A 20,147-nucleotide genomic window follows, 5' to 3' on the forward strand; every position below is an offset into this window, starting at 1 on the left:
CCTATACACAATAGGGGTAGAACTCAGGTCATAAATTCTAGAGAACATGACCTATGAAGGAAGGCTGAAAGAATTGGATTTGTTTAGTTTGGAAAAGAGAAGACAGAGAGGACATGATAGCAGTTTTCAGGTATCCAAAAGGGTGTCATAAGGAGGAGGGAGAAAACTTGTTCATCTTAGCCTCTAAGGATAGAACAAGAAGCAATGGGCTTAAACTGCAGCAAGGGAGGTTTAGGTTGGACATTAGGAAAAAGTTCCTAACTGTCAGGGTGGTTAAACACTGGAATAAATTGCCTAGGGATGTTGTGGAAACTCCATCTCTGGAAATATTTAAAAATAAGTTAGATAAATGTCTATCTGGGATGGTCTAGACAGTATTTGGTCCTTCCATGAGTGCAGGGGATTGGACTCGATGACCTCTCAAGGTCCCTTCCAGTCCTAGAATCTATGAATGAATCTATAAATAACCTCCCATACAAAGGCCACTGACTAGACCTAAAGAAATATCCCATTAGCTTTCTATAGCAAGAGAGCTTTTAGGTTCCCCTTTATTTTTATTTTTTTTTAATTTTATTTTTTATTCATTTTTTTTAATAAGACCAACACAGAGAGAGGAGACGGTAACACCATTACAATCTGATAAATACTACTCTGTCCAGCACTTTACAAAATATTATTAGAGAAGATCACAATCTTATATCTAAAATATGCCCTCAAAAGCTCTCGTTTACAAAGTGAAGCACAGGTGAGACAATAAATGGAAAGATTTTTCATTTAAATTCTGATACATGAGACTGAAATGAAACACCATTTTCTTTTCTAACTCAAATTGCCATATGTGGCTCCTTACCAAGTTTGTTATGTCCATTTCCTTCCCCATCTCCCCCAATTCCTTATTATCCTATATAGTTGCCAACTTCTCATTGAGTGCCAAATGATGAAAATATGTAAAACAGCATTGAAGTGATTTGGTCATGGATATGTGAGTAAGTGGCAAAGCTGGAATTAGATGAGAGATATCCAGAATCCTCTGTTTAAATACCAGGCCAGGTCTGGTGAGAAAAAATCCCAGGGTTATAAAACATATTTCCAAAAAGACATAAAAATGTTTCCTTGGCAGGTGTGTTAGAAGCCCATGACTAGAACACGTTGATTAGAACTGGAGGCTGGGTCAGTATTCTTTTAGTCTATTCCTGGCTCTGCCACTGACTCACTAAGTAACCTCTGGCAAGTCAGTTAGCCTCAAGAGAATGCAACTTGCATTTCACTGGCAAAGTCTGGAACGAGACTCAGGATTAGAAGGAACTGAAGGGTAGAGGGAGAGAGAGAGAGAGAGAGAGGCCTACCAGGGAGCTGCCTATGGCTCTTTTACTATCAAGTTTCCCCAGCCCTTGCATAAGGTACAGCAATCTAGGGGCTGTTCTGATTTAGAACAGTTAGCTATGGCTCCTGAGAGACTAATCTCTGCCCCACACTCTCCCTGCCTCTCCATTCCCAACATGCTCCTTACACCAGAGAGAATAGGTGGCAGCTGGTGCAGGATCCAGCTCCATTAGCTTTATGTCAGCTTAAAATTCACGTCTGCTAAGAGAATTCTCAACTTGACAGCTGCAGGCAGATTCCAACCTCTCAGAAGGCGCATATGGGCCAGAGCCGGGGTGGAGACTGGCCCACAATGCATATGTAAAGAAATATTTTAGATTTTTTTCTTTCCCTCCAGTGTTTATGGAAGTGTACTTAGGATCTGTGACTCAGGCTATGTCTACACTACGGACCTTACAGCAGTGCATCTGTACTGCTGCAGCAGTGCCATTGTAAGGTTTCCTGTGTAGCCATTTCTATGAGAGAGCTCTCCTGCTGGAATAATTAAACCGCCCCCAACAAGTGGCAGTAGCTATGTCGGTGGGAGATGCTCTCGCTGTCCACACTGGTGTTTTTAGCAGTGAAATTTATGTCAATCAGGGATGTGTTTTTTCACACCCCTGACTGACAAGTTTTGCCAGCAAAAGTGCTAGTATAGACAAAGCCTTAGTCCCCTTTTCTTTTCTCGTCTTTGCTTTCCCTTGCCGAGAGGTGGTTGGATTTTTTGGTTATGATACACACAAACATTTTAACTTATTTAAAAATGCAGTTGAACAATGTAGACAATGAGCTTTAAAGGCTTTGTTCCTTGATGAAGCGGGCTTTGTTCAAACTTGGTTTCAATTATAATGGACGGGGGGAAAAGTCTTAGGAAATGCCAATTTCATGTACTTGAATTCCTCTTTCTTTTCTTATTCACTGAAACTGAATAATATACTCTGTGCCAAAGAGGTTATTTGGTGGAAAGTTTTATAAGTGGCTTTTATACAGTTCAGTTGCAAGATTAATTATGACCTATTGAACATCACCAGCTTGTCTCCAAGACAATATGTTGAGCTGAGGAAATGGATAATTTTACAAGTTTCATGTTTTTTCCTCTTTGCAAATTGCCCCCAAGCAGATGATTATTATTTATTACTCAAAATTATTAGGCAGAATTTCTGAAAAATAACTCTTGGTCTTCAATTTGTCCACAAGCAGATCACTGTGAGTCATGAATATTAGCAATTTGAGCCATGTAATTGGTCACTTGAGTCACATATTATGAATCTATAGTGCATCTCTAAATACTGAACAATGTTCCCCATTTCTCGTAGATAGGCACTTGTTAAGGAGGAGAGCGTACATCAGCAGCGCTGGAAAGGAATAACTCACAGCTAGCAGAGGTGAAAAGAAATATGTTGTCCTATGCAAGGAATCCCAGGACTGTCCTCAATATCTCCAGCAACTGCCTCATAGCAATAACATTACAAGAGCCGCATGACTTACAGGGGATAGATTGTGCTTCACAAAGTGGAGTGGGGAGGCGGTTTTGTCAAATTATGAGGAAACTCAATATTATAGGACAGAGAGCCCAATGAGTATGCCACACGAGATCCATGATAACATAATACCTATACTTTTGTAAGGCTTTTGACTTAGTACCCCACAACTTCCTGATTAAAAAGTTAGCACAATGCAATAAGAACTGACCCAATGAGGAATCATCATCAAATTGGGGTGCCTCTAGGGCACTTTCTCCAAGGATTGATACTAACCCCAATGCTATTCAACATTTTCATCAGATTATCTTGAAGTAAATATAAACCCACTGCTCATAAAATGTGCAGATGACATAGGTTGGTGGCATGGTAAATAATGATGAAGAGAACAACTCAAACACACAAAGCTATGTACATCACTTGATAAAATGCATTTTGTTTGAATGGATACAGCTTAATGCAGTCAAATGCAAAAAAGGTATACATCTAAGAACAAGGAAAGTAGATAATACTCACATAATGGGGGACAGAGTCCTAGAGGACAAGCAATTTAACATGAGCTCCCAGTGCAAGGCTGTGGCAAAAAAAGGCTATTTTGAACATTGGAGGCATAAACAAGGGAGAACCGAGTAGGACTAGGGAGGTGATATTACCTCTGTATATGACATTGGAGAGACAAATCCTAAAATACTGCACACAGTTCTGGTGTTCACATTTTTTTTTTTAAAATTGAAGAGGCTGCAGAAAAGACCCACAAGGGCTAGAGAAAATGCCTTGCAGTGAGTGACTTAAAGCTCATTCTGTTTAATTTATAAAAAAAGACTACTGAGAAGTGACTTGATTACAGTGTACAAGTATTGTCCTGGGGGGAAATACCAGATACTAAAGAGCTCTTTAATCAAGAGCCAATGGCTGGAAACTGAAACCAGACAAACTCAAAATAGAAGTTAAAAAAGATTGTGTCTAACTGAGATGATTAACCACTGAACGAAACTACCAAAGGAAATGTGGATTCTCCATCTCTTTATGGCTTCAGATCAAGATTGGATGCCTTTCTGAAAGATACACTTTAGCCAAACACAAGTTATTGGGTTCAATACAGTGGTAGCTGAGTGAAATTGAATTGCCTGTAATATACATTAAGTCAGACTAAATGATCTAATGGGCCCTTCTGGCTATAAACTCTATAACTATTATTATTTGCTTATTAAGTGATGGTGAACTCATAGCAGTACAGGACCAGATACCAACAGAACCTCTGCCTCAGTTTACTATCTAGAAGACAGATGGTGAAAGACAGAATGCAATAGACAACCAAGAAGTAGTAGTCCCTTTGAGGTTCTCTTTCTTCCCCTTAATACCTCAAGTTCATTTATTTCACCATTTTAACCTCTCAGAAGCAGTAGATATAGTGGAACTATTTGAGTGTTCCCTGACATTGGGAACAACTTGTATTCATGTGCCAAACATCCTTCATGATAGCGTCTCAGGATGCTGTATAATTAGCCACAGCTGAATGATCAGCCCTTACAATTACTTATGAACTATTATAATCATAACTGGAGACAGACTGAGCTCCTGTAATTGTCACAGGCAGTGAATTCCAGCATGATAGTTATTCTGTTTCTGATTGAATCAAGTTCATAACAGAGCAAACCAAATAACCTAGCTCTAATAATGAGTAGATTCACCCAGCAGCTCTAAGCTGTTTCTGGATTGAACCTTGGAGACATTTTGTGTTTTGAGAGGATGAAACATCTCTACCAAACTATAATTAGAGTTAATAGTCAGCAAAGTGGGAGACGGATAACCACCCTATTCTGCACCTCATTAGAATCCCATAAACCCTTCCTATCATTTTGGGGAATTTGTTTAGGAAAACCCAGATGTATATCCGGCTGTTTACAAAAATGTCCACCATCTCTCTTATTCTCAGAGTGAGCATGGTAAGGAATTTTGGGCCAGATTCTCTGCTGCCTTCCCTTTTCTATAGTCATTTACATCTGTGCACAGCAGATTTAAAATGCGACCAAATTAGAATGGCAGTGTTTTGCTCTCAGTCTACACAGGTGTAAATGACTACACAAGGTGCCATACAGTGGAGAATAAAGCCCTGTGTTAAACAGACAGGAATCTAGCTCTGATTATATGGTTTGGTTGCTCTGTCTGATACGGGTTTCCTCCAGTAACCAGAAAGCCTGACTTCTGGCATTTAAAAAACCCAAAACCCCGCCATATTTATTTGCTGTTCCAGAGAACTGAATATTTGTCAGACCTTGCTCTCTGAAATCTCATTGACTCATACTCTCATTGAAGTTAATAGCAATAGTAAAAAACATTGATTTGAATGGGAACCATTTCAGCATCTTAAATACACAGTAACAGTACTGTCTTCAGTAGGTGTGTTTAATAGCAATACCAAACATCCTGGGTGCCTGTGTGTAAGCAGCTGCACTGTAGTGTTTTATGGCATCAGGTCAGGGAGCAATAGGGGTCTTTGTCACTAGCAGCCCCTCTTGATCACCTCTCTGGCCTTGTGATGGTCTGATTCTGTTGTGACTCAGCCCTAAGCCTAAATCCTGTCTAGTCTGGACCCCTTCTGAGGTGGCAGAAGTACATCCCAAACCATCCCAATACCAAAAAGACCCTTCTGCCCTCTCTTGGGTTTTTCTCCAGCCCATCCTTTGGTCTCTTCCTCAGGGATTGTATGGGAACCCAGGTCCACCCTCTTCTCTGGGTTCTGGCACAGGGACCCTTTGTTGAGAAGCTAGGGCTGCTTCTTCAGACACTCAGCTGCTTCCCTGGCCCAGTTCTTACCACTGAGCACCTCATGCTGCTTCTCTGGAGCCTGTGCTTAACTCAGCCTCTCCTCAGCTTCTCAGTCCTCTGGCTTCTCCCTAGGTCCTCACACCTCCTTCTTTCTCTGTTGGAACACTAACCTCTTAGGCCTGTCCCTGTGCCTTGCCTCTTTTCCAGGGCCCACCCAAGGGATTAATTCTGTTCCTGTGACCTTCTTCAGTTTGCCTTCCACAGGTACTTCCCAGAATAAAAGAATTTCCTACCTCCTTTCTTCTGGTTAGTTCTGCACTTTGTTTATGTAGCCCTCTTGGATTCCATCCCCAACAGCAGTGGTCCATCATTATAATTGTCTCCATATCACATTCAGGTGGAGGGGGATAGCTGTCCATTTACAAGAAAGGCTGAGCCTGGCTCACCTTACAGAGCCTGTGGTGGGGCTATTGCCCCACAGAGGAAGAAGAAAGGGTTAAAAGCAGCACCAGGGAAGTTGGTAACACCAGTGTAAAACTGGTGGGAGTATAGAATTGGGACCTATATAAAGGAAACTAAATATAGGTCAATAGAATAAATATCTAGCAATAGCAGAAGTATTTTGCTGGTCCAAAATTAGATCAATTACAGTACAGTGGTATGATCTCTGTTAAAAAAAAAAAAAAACCTTTGTTGGTGCAGGTTAAAATTGCACAGAGACTGTTCTCTGTTCTGATTATTCTTTGCAAAAATGTGGGGGTTTGAGTTACAAAATAAACAACAAATACTCCCACTGCTTCAGAGTCTGGGTGAATTTATATTACAAATTAAACACCATTTAACATCACACTGTTAGCGGCAGACTGCAAAAGGAAAGCCCTTAAATTTACAGCTACCCCCTGCTATAACAACATAGAAACAAGGTTAAAATCCAACCCACTACTTTAGCAATAGTATAAACAAAAATCCCACCACTGCTACTGTGGGAGAGTCAAAAGCCTACATGGATAGAGGGGCTTTGCACAGCACTATGGGGATTAAGACACACTGGATCTGCTGGGAGGAATCTCCATTGACAGTGCTCTACCACCAGCCCCTAGCCTCAGACATTCAAGTTTAGAGAAAATTAGTGAGTACTTTAGAAGAGCCGAATTGCTAGTGACTAAGGAGAGAGGTGCACTCTCAAGGCATTCAGACACTGGTGGGCAACCGGCGGCCCATTAGGGTAATCTGATTGCGGGCTGGGAGACATTTTGCGAACATTAACAATCCACAGGCATGGCCCCCCGCAGCTCCCAGTGGCCAGGGTTTGCCGTTCCAGATTTAAGTAAACGGCAAGGAAGACAACTCTTTATCCTGCACATAGGAAGTAATCGGGCAGTACAATTACATTCACACACACAAATATATATATACACCCACAGGATTACAACCAGGCTTGCTTGAAAATGGTCCGGAAATCATTTGAGGTGAGAAACTTATTTAGAGTGGAGGTTAGCCTGTCAAGTTTAGTCTCTAGGAATCATGTTATGATTTTGTTTTATATGTAATCAGGGCCGGCTCCAGGCACCAGCTTGCCAAGCAGGTGCTTGGGGCGGCCACTCCGGAGAGGGGCGGCACGTCCAACTATTCGGCAGCAATTTGGCGGACGGTCCCTCACTCCTGTTCAGAGCGAAGGACCTCCCGCCGAATTGCCACCACAGATCGCGATCACGGCTTCTTTTTTTTTTTTTGCGCCGCTTGGGGCGGCAAAAACCCTGGAGCCGGCCATGTATGTAATCAGTCGTTCTTACTCACCAAGTCTTGCCTGTATCTGTAATTTTCACTCCATGCATCTGAAGAAGTTTTTTTTTACCCATGAAAGCTTATGCCCAAATAAATCTGTTAGTCTTTAAGGTGCCACCGGATTCCTCGTTGTTTTTGTGGATACAGACTAACATGGCTATCCCCTGATACTAGGTCTTAAATCTTTATCTTTGATAATAAACTTATGATTGTTTTCACTATGACTATAGCTCAGTACTGAGGTATTATACCAGTAGCTAATCCTGAGCTGAATCATTCAAGATGATTTGTACTCTGTTCCCTTGGGGACGGCAGACCTGGTGAGTGCTCAGGGGATAAGGGCTGGAAACTAAAAGGGAATGCTTCAAAGGGGCTCAGGGACTGGGCTACACCTATTGTTCTCCTGCAAGGCAAATTAAAGGCTGGCATAGCCATCCAAGTACTCTCCCCTGGGCTAACAGATTGGAGAGGTCAAGAGACAGTCAGGTAAGCATAAACTGGAGGTAAGGGGGTAACAAGATGACTCACAGTCCTGGGCACCCTGATAATTGACAAGTCAGTTATTGGAGAAGTGGGAGGGCTGGGTGCGCAGGCCACTGTGTGGCAATGCCAATGGTTGGCTCCCTCCTCTGTACCCCTTCCCCTCTCCTCCCTCGTTTATTCCCTCCCTCCCTGGCAGCAGCCCCAGCTGTGCTGACAGCACCATGGAGGAATGACGTAATGCAGCACCAGAGATAGAGTTGGCTCGCTGGGCACTGTTGTCACTCAGAATGGAGTCTGCCTGAACCACTCTGTTGGAGCCCTGTGGACCTGCCTCACAATTGCCACCTACTGCCAGGATCTCAGGCTTTCCCTGCTCGTCCTGCTGCTGGGCAGCCAGGTGGCTCAACCTCAAGCTGACCCTGGTGCCACCGGGGCTTTGCCTGCTGAGTGGTGGAGAGCTCAGATTGGCGGGAGGAGGGACTGAGCCTCCTCTAGCCCTAGCCACCCTTGCCAATGCTAAGAAGTGGTTGGACCATAGCTCTATAACCTGTGGATCACAGGCAAGGGTGAGCCCAACTCCCCTTAAAGGGCCAGCCAGCAAAAATCCACTTACTGTGAGGTCCCAACTTGAGATCCCTACATGTCTTAGATTGAGCACCCAGAGCCTGAGGCATCCACAACTGTTTTTTGTTTGTTTGTTTGTTTTAATATATGTTCTAGTTCAAACAAGAATTATTTTGGAGACATTCTGTGGCCTGCGTTATGCAGGAGGTCAGACTCTGTGGTTGCCATGGTCCCTTCTGGCCTTGGAATCTATGAATTAGACACTTTTAAAAATGTAGACCTAAATATCATGCTCAATGTCACAGCAAGTCAGTGGCAGAACAAGGAAGACAAAACTCAGTCAGCACATACTCAACCTGCATGATGATCTCTCAAGATATATGTGGCACAGACCACGGAGGACTTTAGATGTTAAAATGAAAATTCAGTTCACATGCCAGCATGTATGTTTACATTTGTGATAATCCCTTTCCCAGTTAAACTGTTCACTCCTTCATGGTTGAGACTCCCAGCTTCCCCAGGGATGGTTAAAATTTCAGCACTTTGGCCAGAGCTTTCAGATACCATTTTTGTGGTCAGTCATAAATTCAGAAAAGAAGAAAAAAAGATTATCTGAATCTTATAAACAGCAAGTTATAAAGGTCCATGGACTCTCTATCTTGTTTTCATCACCTTTAAAAATTTGAGTTTTTTTTTTTCTATTCTGCCTCCTTCATATTGCAAAGATCAAGCTACAGCATTGCATGCTGCAATTTGCAGTTCATACTAAAGATGGAGGTGGCCTTAAGCAGTCAGGGGTGAAAGTAACTTGACTTATCGGAGTCCTGAGCGGGGGCGTGGCCTCAACCGTAAGAGGCGTGGCCTCACCAGGAAGAGGCGGGGCCTTTCAATATTTAAAGGCCCTGGGGCTGTGGCTGGGAGCCCCAGAGCCTTTAAATCACACCGGAGCTCCCAGCTGCAGAGGCATCTGGGAGCCCCAGGGCTCAGGGGCGAATTAAAGGGCTCAAGGCTCCGCCTCTGAGGGGAGCCCCGGGCCCTTTAAAGCACCGCTGGAGCCCTGCCATCACTGGGGCTCCGGCAGCCGGGCTCCGGTGGGGATTTAAAGGGCCTGGGGCTCCAGCTGCTGCGGGGAGCCCCGTGCCCTTTAAAGCGCCACCCGAGCCCCACTGCCAGAGCTCCTGTGGCGCTTTAAAGGACCCGGGTCTCACCACAGCAGCTGGAGCTCCGGGCCCTTTAAATCCCCTCCCGAGCCCGGCTGCCGGAGCTCCGGTGGCGCTTTAAAGGGCCTGGGGATCCCCGCAGTGGCTGGAGCCCTGGGCCCTTTAAATCACTGCCGGGGAAGCCAGTCCAGTCTGGCACAGCGTAGCGGCTCTTGCCGGTATGCCATACTGTACCGTTACCGGCTTACTTTCACCTCTGTAAGAAGTGTTGTAAAACTTTGCATATACCACCGTCTTATGGCATCTCATAAATTCTTAGAAGTTAGAAATGGAAAAGACCAAGTAATATAGGCCATTTTGTCTACTCACAGGCCAAAACAGGATGGCTCCCTGCAGTATCTATTCGTAGGCCTTGATTCTATTCAACCATTATTGCTTCAATAGAGATACATGCTGATAAAGTTATATTATATATTTAAATATAAAGATTCCAGTATGGATTGAAACCAACTGAGCACACAAATCAATTATTTTTCCACCACTCAGTACATTATATGCTCAGCCTTTGAACTAAAGAAGCTATTCTAGTAGTTTAAGCCAACAGCAGTCTCTGTTCCATTTAATCCACACTTCCCTCCATCGTACAGTCTAAGTTAATGGCAGCTTCATCTCCAGCAGAGAGTCAGGTTAAAAAAACCCTACCTTTCTCATTGATTTATCTCTCTGCTTCGGCTTTAAATGCTGGCAGCCTCCTGTTTCTTCCTCATGGAATTTATAACTGTCAAAGCCAGAATTCAAAACTGCACAGACATCACTGTAGTTATAGGTAAGAAAAATGTAGAGTCTCCAAACTGAAAATCTCACACAAGTAATGTAATGGACAATGTGTTCTGACTAAGACAAAACCAGAACAAAAATCCAGAAATCATATGCATTCCCATAATGTAGCTTTTAGCAAACTATATTTTTTTAAAAATCATGAAGAAAACAAATATTTACATTGTTTTACATGGTGCTCCTTTGGCCACACTGTTGTGACAATATGTTAAGTAAGGTAAAATATTTTCAGTATTTTTCCCACATTGAAATTTTTTTACATTACACTCACCACAGAGCTATGAAATACAATGTTTAAAGAAATAAAGCAGATGTATTAGTGTAATATTAGTATTACATAGTTTGAAAAAATATGAAAAGGCCCAATCCTGCAAACCCTGACAACCAGAAATGTGTGCTTACTACTCTGAGTAGTCCCACTGAAAACAATGGGACTACTCAGAGAAGTAATGACTGTGCTTGGTTGTCAGTGTTTGCAGAACATAAGAATGGCCATACTGGGTCAGACCTATGGTCTATCAAGCCCAGTCCTAGTCTTTTTCCATCTCTCTTCATATGGAAGCTGTTCCATCCCCTAATCATTTTTGTTGACCTTTTCTATACTATTTTTTAATTTGAATATCTTTTTTGAGATGGGAGCAACTGCACACAGTATTCAAGTAGAGGGTATACCATGGATTTATATAGCAGCATTATGATATTTTCTGTATTATCTTTTTTTCCTAAAGGTTCCTAACATTCTTTAGCTTCCTTGACTGGTGCTGCACATTGAGCAGATGTTTTCAGAGAACTATCTACGATGACTCCAAGATCTCAGTCTTGAGTGATAACAGCTAATTTAGAACCCATCATGTTGTATGTATAGTTGGGATGATGTTTTCCCATTTGCATTACTTTGTGCACTTATCAGCATTGAATTTCATCTGCCATGTCGTTACCCAGTCACCAGTTTAGTGAAATCCCTTTGTAACTATTTGCTGCCAGTTTTGGGCTTAGCTATTCTGAGTAATTTTATATTGTATACAAACTTTGCCACTTCAGCTCTTTCTCTAGATGATTTATGAATATATTGAACACAGGTGCCAATACAGATCACTGGGGGATATTTACCACTTTTCATTGTGAAAACTCACCATCTATTTCCCCCTTTGTTTCCTATCAGTTATTCATCTACGAGAGAAACTTCCATTTTATCCCACCATGACTGCTTACTTTGCTTAAGAGCTTTTGGTGTGAGACATTGTCAAAGGCTTTCTGAAAGTCCAAGTACATTGATAGACTGTAACACATTTGTCCACTGGCCTAAAACCAAGCAATATTTAAATCAGCCCACATTACATGTTCTGAACTTTTAAACACACATTGATAAATCATAATATGTTAGGCTACATATTTAACAAGAAACAAAAAATGAATTGAAAATACAGTATATTGGTGAAGCAGTTGAATCGGTGCTGCTGCTAGAACCTTAACAATGTTCATGTTTTTGACATAATAAAATGATTTTGTTTCCAGTTGTATTTCTAAATATATCTATACCATTTGTCTTTATTTTCTCTATTCTATTATGATAATTGCACATACACCCCCCCCTCCCCATTTTTGAAAAAAAAAATCAAAACTATGCAGCTTGTCAAGTTTAATTGCTCTCCTGGTCTTTCCAGTGGAGCTGGTAACATCTTTTAACCAGCTGGCTGCACACACATGCACATCACATCTATCTTTAAAGGAACACATTTAAATTTAAACTTACCAATATTTTATTGTATTTTTTTAAAGGAAATTAAAATCAGAGTCAAGTGTAGTCCCTGAAACTGAGTCCCATGGCATATTTTTTTTCGGGGGGGTGACTCTACAATCAGAGGCCCCAATCCTAGTTCCTGTAAGTTTGCTCATATGGAGCTACACTGATGTCATTTTAAGACAAAAGCATGTTATTAAGTTTGGTCCTTTTAAACATGTAGCTGGTACTCTACTGATATTTATTACTGCACATACTGCATTCCACAGGTTTAGATATTCATAACTTTATTTTAAACCCTCTTTTCTTTAAACTTATCCTGACATACATTCTTCAGTGAAAACTAGTTGGATGCCAAGCTTAAAAGTTACACATTCAGTAATTTTTCAGTAAACCCCTTGACTTCTGATCCACCACATCAGAAAGTGCTTAAAGGTTTTCTGTGCTTCCTGAAATAATTTTGTCATTAAGGAGTTAATGTTAGGTTCTATTAAACCCCTTTACTTTACTCAAAATTAAGTTTTGGTCCGGAATTAACCAACAATGTCTTTTTAATATGATTACTTATGTTTATTAGAATTCAATCACTCAATTTCATTCTTTTAGTTTATATAATTATTACATACGTTAATTGTAAGCATGTGACATGTATGATATCAAGTTGATTTTAATGTGTTTAAAAATATGCCAATACATATTTTAGATTTATAAAAATTAGCAAGTTATCTCCAATAAACACCTATTTCAGCAGTTTCACTCTCCATCCACCACGAATCACATTTCCTATTCAGAGCCACCATATCGTCTTCAAACCTGCTTACAAATTCCTCTTAGCTAAGCAAGGCAGGTTCACCTAGCTCATAACCCTCCCCTCTATGGGAGACTGAATCGAAAGAAAAGCAGAGCTATGATTCAGTAGTGCCAACATCAGGTGAAACTACTTAAAAGTGGTGATATTTACACTCCTTTCTCCCTTTTAATGACAAGATACTTTGAGGGTAAAGTTTGTGACAATTCTCTATGGACGTCTCCAGACTCATGAACGCTTAAAAGGCGGTACTCTCTCCAGTGCCAGACCACACACTGTAAATTATCCAATTTGTTAGAATGCAACCAAAGGCTACATTTTCTTCAGCACTGAAATTCTTTCTTATTCCCCCACCCCCTTGTCTAGTTTTCCTTAATAAAGCTACCCCATCATTCCTGATAGCTCCAGAGTTATGTGCAATTCTGGCTGTGACTGACGGTGTGCTAAGTAAATATTTTCATGTTTAAAATGCCTGCCTGTGCATGGGAGTGTGGTAGTTTGTTTGCATGCAACTGACTTTTTTTTTTTTTTTTGGAAAGGTTACTCTAAAAACCTGCTGCTTGACCAGCTTACTGTGATGAAGATTATTCATTGAGAGCCATAATGCTAGTGTGGTACAAATATGGAGTGAAACACAGATCTGTACCAACAAGTATATGCAAAGAAAACACATCTGAAGGCCCCCTACCTAATGCAAGAAACCACTAAACCCAGGGTTCAAATAAAGTTGGTGGACAACAAATAATAAAACATGAAGGGGTTTGAGGATTACAGAGTCAAAAACCAGGGAGGCAGAAGAGAACACTGAGCAGAGCACTCTGGACAGTGTCCACTGCCCCTCACAGGCATTCAGGGAGCCAAAGGATGCAGCACAGAAGAACTCCACCAGGATGTGTAATTAAAGGGAGGAGCAGAAATAGGCCCTACAGTCGCAGAATGCCTCCCTGTCCAACATCCTTCACCTGGTATGGTGGGTGGCCATGTGGGCCAGCACCAGAAGGAACTTGAAGAGGTCTCAACCCTTCGTGTGGCCACAGATGGGGTGTGTGTAAATCAGGAGGTGTGGCAAAAAGTGCAGCCAGAACCTAAGGAGAAGGTTCTGAAGGAGCCAGAAAAGGGACTACAGCTTGGCGTACTTAAGATAGATGTGTGCTAGGGTCTCCCTTATGGTGCAGAAGGGACAAGTGTCAGAAAGGGGATGGGGATGAACTGTGCCAAGTACATGCCTATGCTCATGGCAGCTCCTTCACTGAACCAACTAATATCCCTGGTGGGGACCAATGTAGAATACAGACTGGCCCACTGGGGCTCCTCGTCCTCCACGAGTGGTAGAAAGTCCCACCACTTGGTGTCAGGTGGGACCCAAAGGTGAGGAAATGAAATGTGCGGAGCACAGGCATGTACAGCTCTGTCCAAGGTGTGGTTCAGAAATAAACTGGCTGCAGGTCATGTAGCTCATTAGGGATACACAGAAGAGGTGGCCAGGGGCCTCGTGGAACAGGGGCCCTGTAGGAAGCCGGGGTGGTCTCCCTCTGAACCAGAGGGTGAGGAGCCACTCTTTCAGCCTGAGTGGACAAAGCCAGACCAAGTTTACTCCACCTCCACCCCCTCCCCGGAAGGAGAAGGGTGGAACAGGAAGTACAAAAGGCGGGACCCTTAGCCCAGTGAAGGCAACACCAGGGAGGGACACAGACACAGGCTGTTCTCTGTGGACCCTGCTGCTGAACCAGGGGATGCCCTGGACCAGGGGAAACCTCAACCAGGGGAAGGACTTGGGTTACCAGGACTGCCGGCTGCAAAGTACCCCAAGGAACTGAAGAAACCGGGCAGCGACCCAAGGGTGAGCTGGAGCTACCGGGGCTACCGGCAGCTGAATACCCAATGAGTTGGAGGAACCAGAGGAACCACTCAAGAGACCAGGTAGGAAGTAGCCCAGGGGCGGAATGGAACAGCGCAGTGAGTTCATGTTTGGTCAGTGTGTTGCAGGCGGATCCCCACTGACTCCCACTGTCAGGGCCCTGGGCTGGAATGCAGTGGAGTTGGGTGGGCCTGCATTCCCCTACCCCTGCCACTTCACCTCAGGGTGGCAGGACCCCGATAAAATGCTAAGACTCTTGCCGGTGCTCCCCTGCCTGAGGGACGCGCCACAGACTCTTGCCAGCACTCCCCGGCCTGAGGGGTGCATGATGGATTCTTGCCAGCGCTCCCGTGTCATGCCAACTGCGACACCACACCTCCCTCCACTAATTCCCCATCAAGAGAGAGGTGTGACCAGGGCCTTTTGGCGAGGTAGTAGCTCCCTGCTACCCCCAGCGGTTCTGCAGACCAACTGAGGCTGTGCTATAGGCCCGATAACAAGGTCAGGAGGGCCAGAGGTACGGGGCAGGTGGAGAGCACCCTCCTGCTTAAGGAAGACCCTAGAGGCAGGCAGTAAGGCTGCCCTCACAGCCTGGAATATGCACCGGGGGTTAGGAGGGAATGAGAGCCCTATGCACCAGCCGAGTGCCAGTCCCCCCGGTTGTAGTCCAGGATGTCGTTGATCCTGGTGACACCTGCCAGGACCAACTTAAAGCACAACAAGGGGGACTTCACCATCTGCACACTGAGCTGGGGATTCTGTAACAAGGATTCCCAGGTGAACCGCAGGTCTCTCCCAGAACCGCAGTGACAAAAGGAGCAGAACATGGGGCCGCCACTGCCAGGACCCAGCGCCCCACACTGGCAGCTCCTCTGGTTCAGCTCTACTGGTACCGCCCCCAGCCCTATACTTCAATGGGGCTGTACAGACCCCAGGAGATCAGTTGAATGGAAGGGCAGGGGGCAGTACAGCCACACAGGAGAAGCTGCCGGCATAAGGCCACTCTCCTTTTGACTGAAATTGGTATCTGGTGCAGCAGGAGGACAGAGTCCCCCAGCTAATGTGGAATGGGGAGGGGACGGGGAGAGTGTGGAGGCCCAGGCTGGAGGCAGGGTCGGGAGGAGTCATCTGGGGGAGGGTCACATGGTGGGTTATGTGGGAAGGTCACATTCCCCCATTAGCTGGTGCCTCCCTTTCTGTCTCTCTCATGAGTCACCCATGTGTGCCACATCACCTTCGTCCTACCAAAAGGAGCACATCGTTGGCATAGGCTGACAGGACCACCTGCAACTCTGGCTCACATAGCACCAACCCCATCAACCTCCTGTGGAGGAGACTGAGGAAGGGCTCAATGGCCAGAGCGTACAGCTGGCTTGACAGCAGACAGCCTTGATGCACTGGTGACTGGTTTGGTCAGGGACCCGTTGAGATTGACCAAATATTCCCTGGAGGCAGACAGCACCCAGAAAAAGTCCACAAACTGGCGCCCAAAGCTGAATGCCCACAGAGTGCCCCGCAGATATTGGTAGTCCATTCTTCTTGTCCAGGGACAGGAGGGAGAATGACAGACCATCCCTACACCCAAGCTCAAGGAGGACCCGGACCAGATAAACATTATCAAAGATGGTACAGCCTGGGGCAGTGTAAGTCTGGTCGAGGTGGACAACGTCGGCCAACAGACTCCAACCACAGTGAGATCTTTGCTACCATCTTGCAGGCCATGCTGAGAAGCAAGATGGGATGTGAATTCGAAGGTCATGGAGGTCCTCCTTGTTAAGTAGCAAGGTGAGCCTGGCTCGCCTGCATGCCAGGGGAGCACTCCGTTCCTTAAGGACTCAGCCCAGACAATGACACAGTCCGGGTCGAGGGCATCCCAAAATGCATGGTCGAACTCCATGGTCTGCCCATCCATGCCTGGAGATTTATTAGAGGGAATCAGATGGAGGACTTCCAAGAACTCGGCCAGAGTGAGACGTAACTCCAGCCAGTTCTGGTCACCCACGCTGACCATTCAGAGTCCATCTCAGAGCACCCCGCAGGCATTGGTGTCAGTTGGATCTGGGGAGAAGAGGTTAGCATAGAAGTCCCTAGTCCTCCCACACATCTCCACTGGATCCATGAAGGGGAGTACCGTCCCCAGCCAGAAGGCAGATGAGGTGCTTCCTGCCCCTCCTTTTCTCCAAAGTGTAGAAGAAGTGGGAGTTGCAAGCCATCTCCCGAAGGAGGTGAAGGTGGGATTGAACAAAGGTGGTCCAAGCCCTTTGAAGGCTTCAAGCTCCTCCCACTTTTTCTGGCACTCTCTGTAGAGAGAGAGATCCCCAGGGCTATCAACTATGTGCGTCTCCACCTCCAAGACCTCCCACTCCAACTTCTCTATCGCCACATCCCTCTGCCGGCTGGCCTCTGGGTGTAGTCACAGCAGAAGAGCCAGGTGCGGACCTTCCCCACATTGTACTATCACAGGAAGCTAGCACCTATTGTGTTATGGGAGGTGGGATGGGTGAATTGGGGATGCTGTGGTCCATCTAGGTTTTTTCCCTAGATTATGCCTATCACCGTAGTATCTGAGTCTAGCACGCACAGCTACCCAGGGGGTATAATTCCCACAGAAGGTATGCTTTCCAGACAGAACAAGTCAGGGGGCATCTGTGAATGATCCTTGATCCCTGTGAGTCTCTAGGATCCATGATTCAGGGTAACAGGACTGCAGGCTTCTCCTATGGGCATGGGGGACAACAAGCTCCCATACTCAAAAGGGAAGAATAAGTAGAAAAACTCCACACAATGAAAACAGAAGTTTCTTTCTAACCCAGGAGAAAGATATAGCACATTCAGGGCCCTAATAGTCTCAAAGGGGATTGTGTGTATTTGTTTTAAGGGAAGCAGTAAAGGAAAAAGACCTTGAGATTTGCTGCTAATACTTCACCTTGCTTTGTTGTTCACTCTATAAAAACAGATGTACCCAACTTTCCCTTGAAGATTTGAGGTAGTATAGTCCAGATACAGGAAGGAAGATAAGGGAGAAATCTTAGCTTTTAGGGGAAATCTTAGCTTCAGATTCAGTATTCTCTCCATAAAACAGATGTTACAGTCACACCCCTAAGATGCCACATGGGGTCAAGAACCTATGATCTACCCCCTGTATGCTAAAGTAGAATTTTCATTAACTGATTATCTCCTCCACGTGAGCCTCCCGTGAGTAAACAGCTGTATAATCAAATTCTTGAGCACTTCTGATTTCACTCAGTTAAAGGAGAACTGTGTGCACACCCTCAGCCACCTGCATGTTCAAGACATTACGGATATATATGGTAAGCCTCATTAGTAGGACCTCAGCAGACCTTTCACTCCTAGACTGGCTGGCCAGTTGGGATAGAAAAGAAAGCATCATTTCTCTCTATGCTTTTCAGATACAGTGAGAGACTAGTGACAGGAGTCAAAGGAAATGTATTTCTCCATTTCTGAGCTTTGGCCTTACTTAGGGAAAGCAAAGAAGAATTAGAGGAGAATAGCCTTTCAACTAACTCAACTTGGAAGGGGTGGGGGGATATTCTGATTCCAAGGAGCGCTGGAATGAAATGTGGCAGAGTTATCATGACAGACCACAGCATGTGCTAAAAGCAGGCAGCTGACACACTCTCACATTAGAAAGTGAAGAAAGCACTTATGTGGATGTAGGAGTTAGAACAGGAAAGAAATACAATATCAGGCCTAAGAGACTTCAACATAATTGTTAAGCTTAGAGCTTCTTTCTGTCTGCAGGGTTGTAAATCTCCTTTGTCGTATATGTATGCTCACACCCATTCTTTAACAAAAAACTTTAACTTTAAAGAGGTGAGGGGTTATTTAAGTCATTAAAGTCCAGGCAAAAGTTTAATCGATTTCTAAATAATAAATCAACTCTGGGTGCTCTTAATAATCTCTGTGTAACACATTTCAATCCAGAGGCATTACACAGTATTTACCTTTAATGAATAATAAATGGCACATTGGTATTGACCGAACAAGCAATTAAATATTCCATCAGTAACAGAACACTGAAATCATTTTGAAATATTAATAAGCTATGAAGTTTGCTTGTCAAGTGCAATCATCTTTTGACATGAATGACTTATTTTCTTTTGTATCATCATAGAGCAGGTGAATTCAAATGACAATTAGGGCTAATATTGGACACTCGGTACATAATTTCCATCATCCCAGTATCTGAGGCAAGAAAGAAAAAGTACTGTAGAATAGAGATCTTTAGACTGAATCACTCAATGTCACTGAGCTCTTAGGCTCTGATTCTCCACTCGGTCTTAGCTGCAGTTGGACTTAGTGGAGTGGCAGCCATAGAGAGCTAGCAGTCTTGATGCTCAGCTGTCCAGGCCCAAAGGAAATTAGAGAAGTCAGGGTCTTCTCTAATTTCTGCCATGGCATAGAGGATCCCTCCCAGCCTTACCACTCTCTAAAATACTCTTCATGTGACCCCATCCCTCCACTTAATGACAAGGTGTGAAGTGATTGCAGCAGAAGGTGGGGGCGGGGACCTCCAACAGTTTCCTTAAGCAAGGAGAGTTCTCCACTTACTATCTCCAGCCCTTACATGGCACAAAATGGTCTTTGCAGACCACAGAATCTGGCCTTTTATAGTCAAAGGTATTTTTTTCCAAGTCAGACATTTTATGTGGGGTGCATGTACCCATCACAGATTGCTGGCTGCTTTCTTCACTCAGTTATTGCAATAATGAATACTTTACATTATTCCGTCACATTATGGTGGATGGATAGCAGGCATACGCAGCCCAAATGGCAATTAAAAACCACCATCTCAATGTTGAGATCAATTCTACATCCCCAATCTTATATACTCTAAAAGAGACCCATATTTAGTACAATTATAAATGACAGGATTATACGAATGGCCAGAAAACAAGTCTGTACAAATGTCCCCTTCTTATTAGTATTTTATCCTTCCTAAGGTATCTTTGAATCACATCTGCTGATTTCATGCCAGAACAAGTTTTCACTCGTTAGCCCTGCAGAGCCAGAACAACTATGGGAACGTGAGCTAGATTCTATTTTGCTTCATGCATTATCAAATTTTTCATCCAAATTCCAACATAGACTCTCTATTAGAATTGGCTGAAAGTTGTCAGAAAAGGAAATTTTGTAAAAACCAAAGATTTCCCCGGGGAAAGTGTTAATTTCAATGAAAATTTGTTTTGAGAAAAAAACAGGGGAGGGGGTGAGAAGGGGAAGGATTTCAATACATTTGAAACATTCTGACACTTTCAGAACAGGATGTTTTGATTTT

The sequence above is a fragment of the Malaclemys terrapin genome, chromosome 4, assembly GCF_027887155.1.
Source record: "Malaclemys terrapin pileata isolate rMalTer1 chromosome 4, rMalTer1.hap1, whole genome shotgun sequence".
In the NCBI taxonomy this organism is placed as follows: Eukaryota; Metazoa; Chordata; order Testudines; family Emydidae; genus Malaclemys; species Malaclemys terrapin.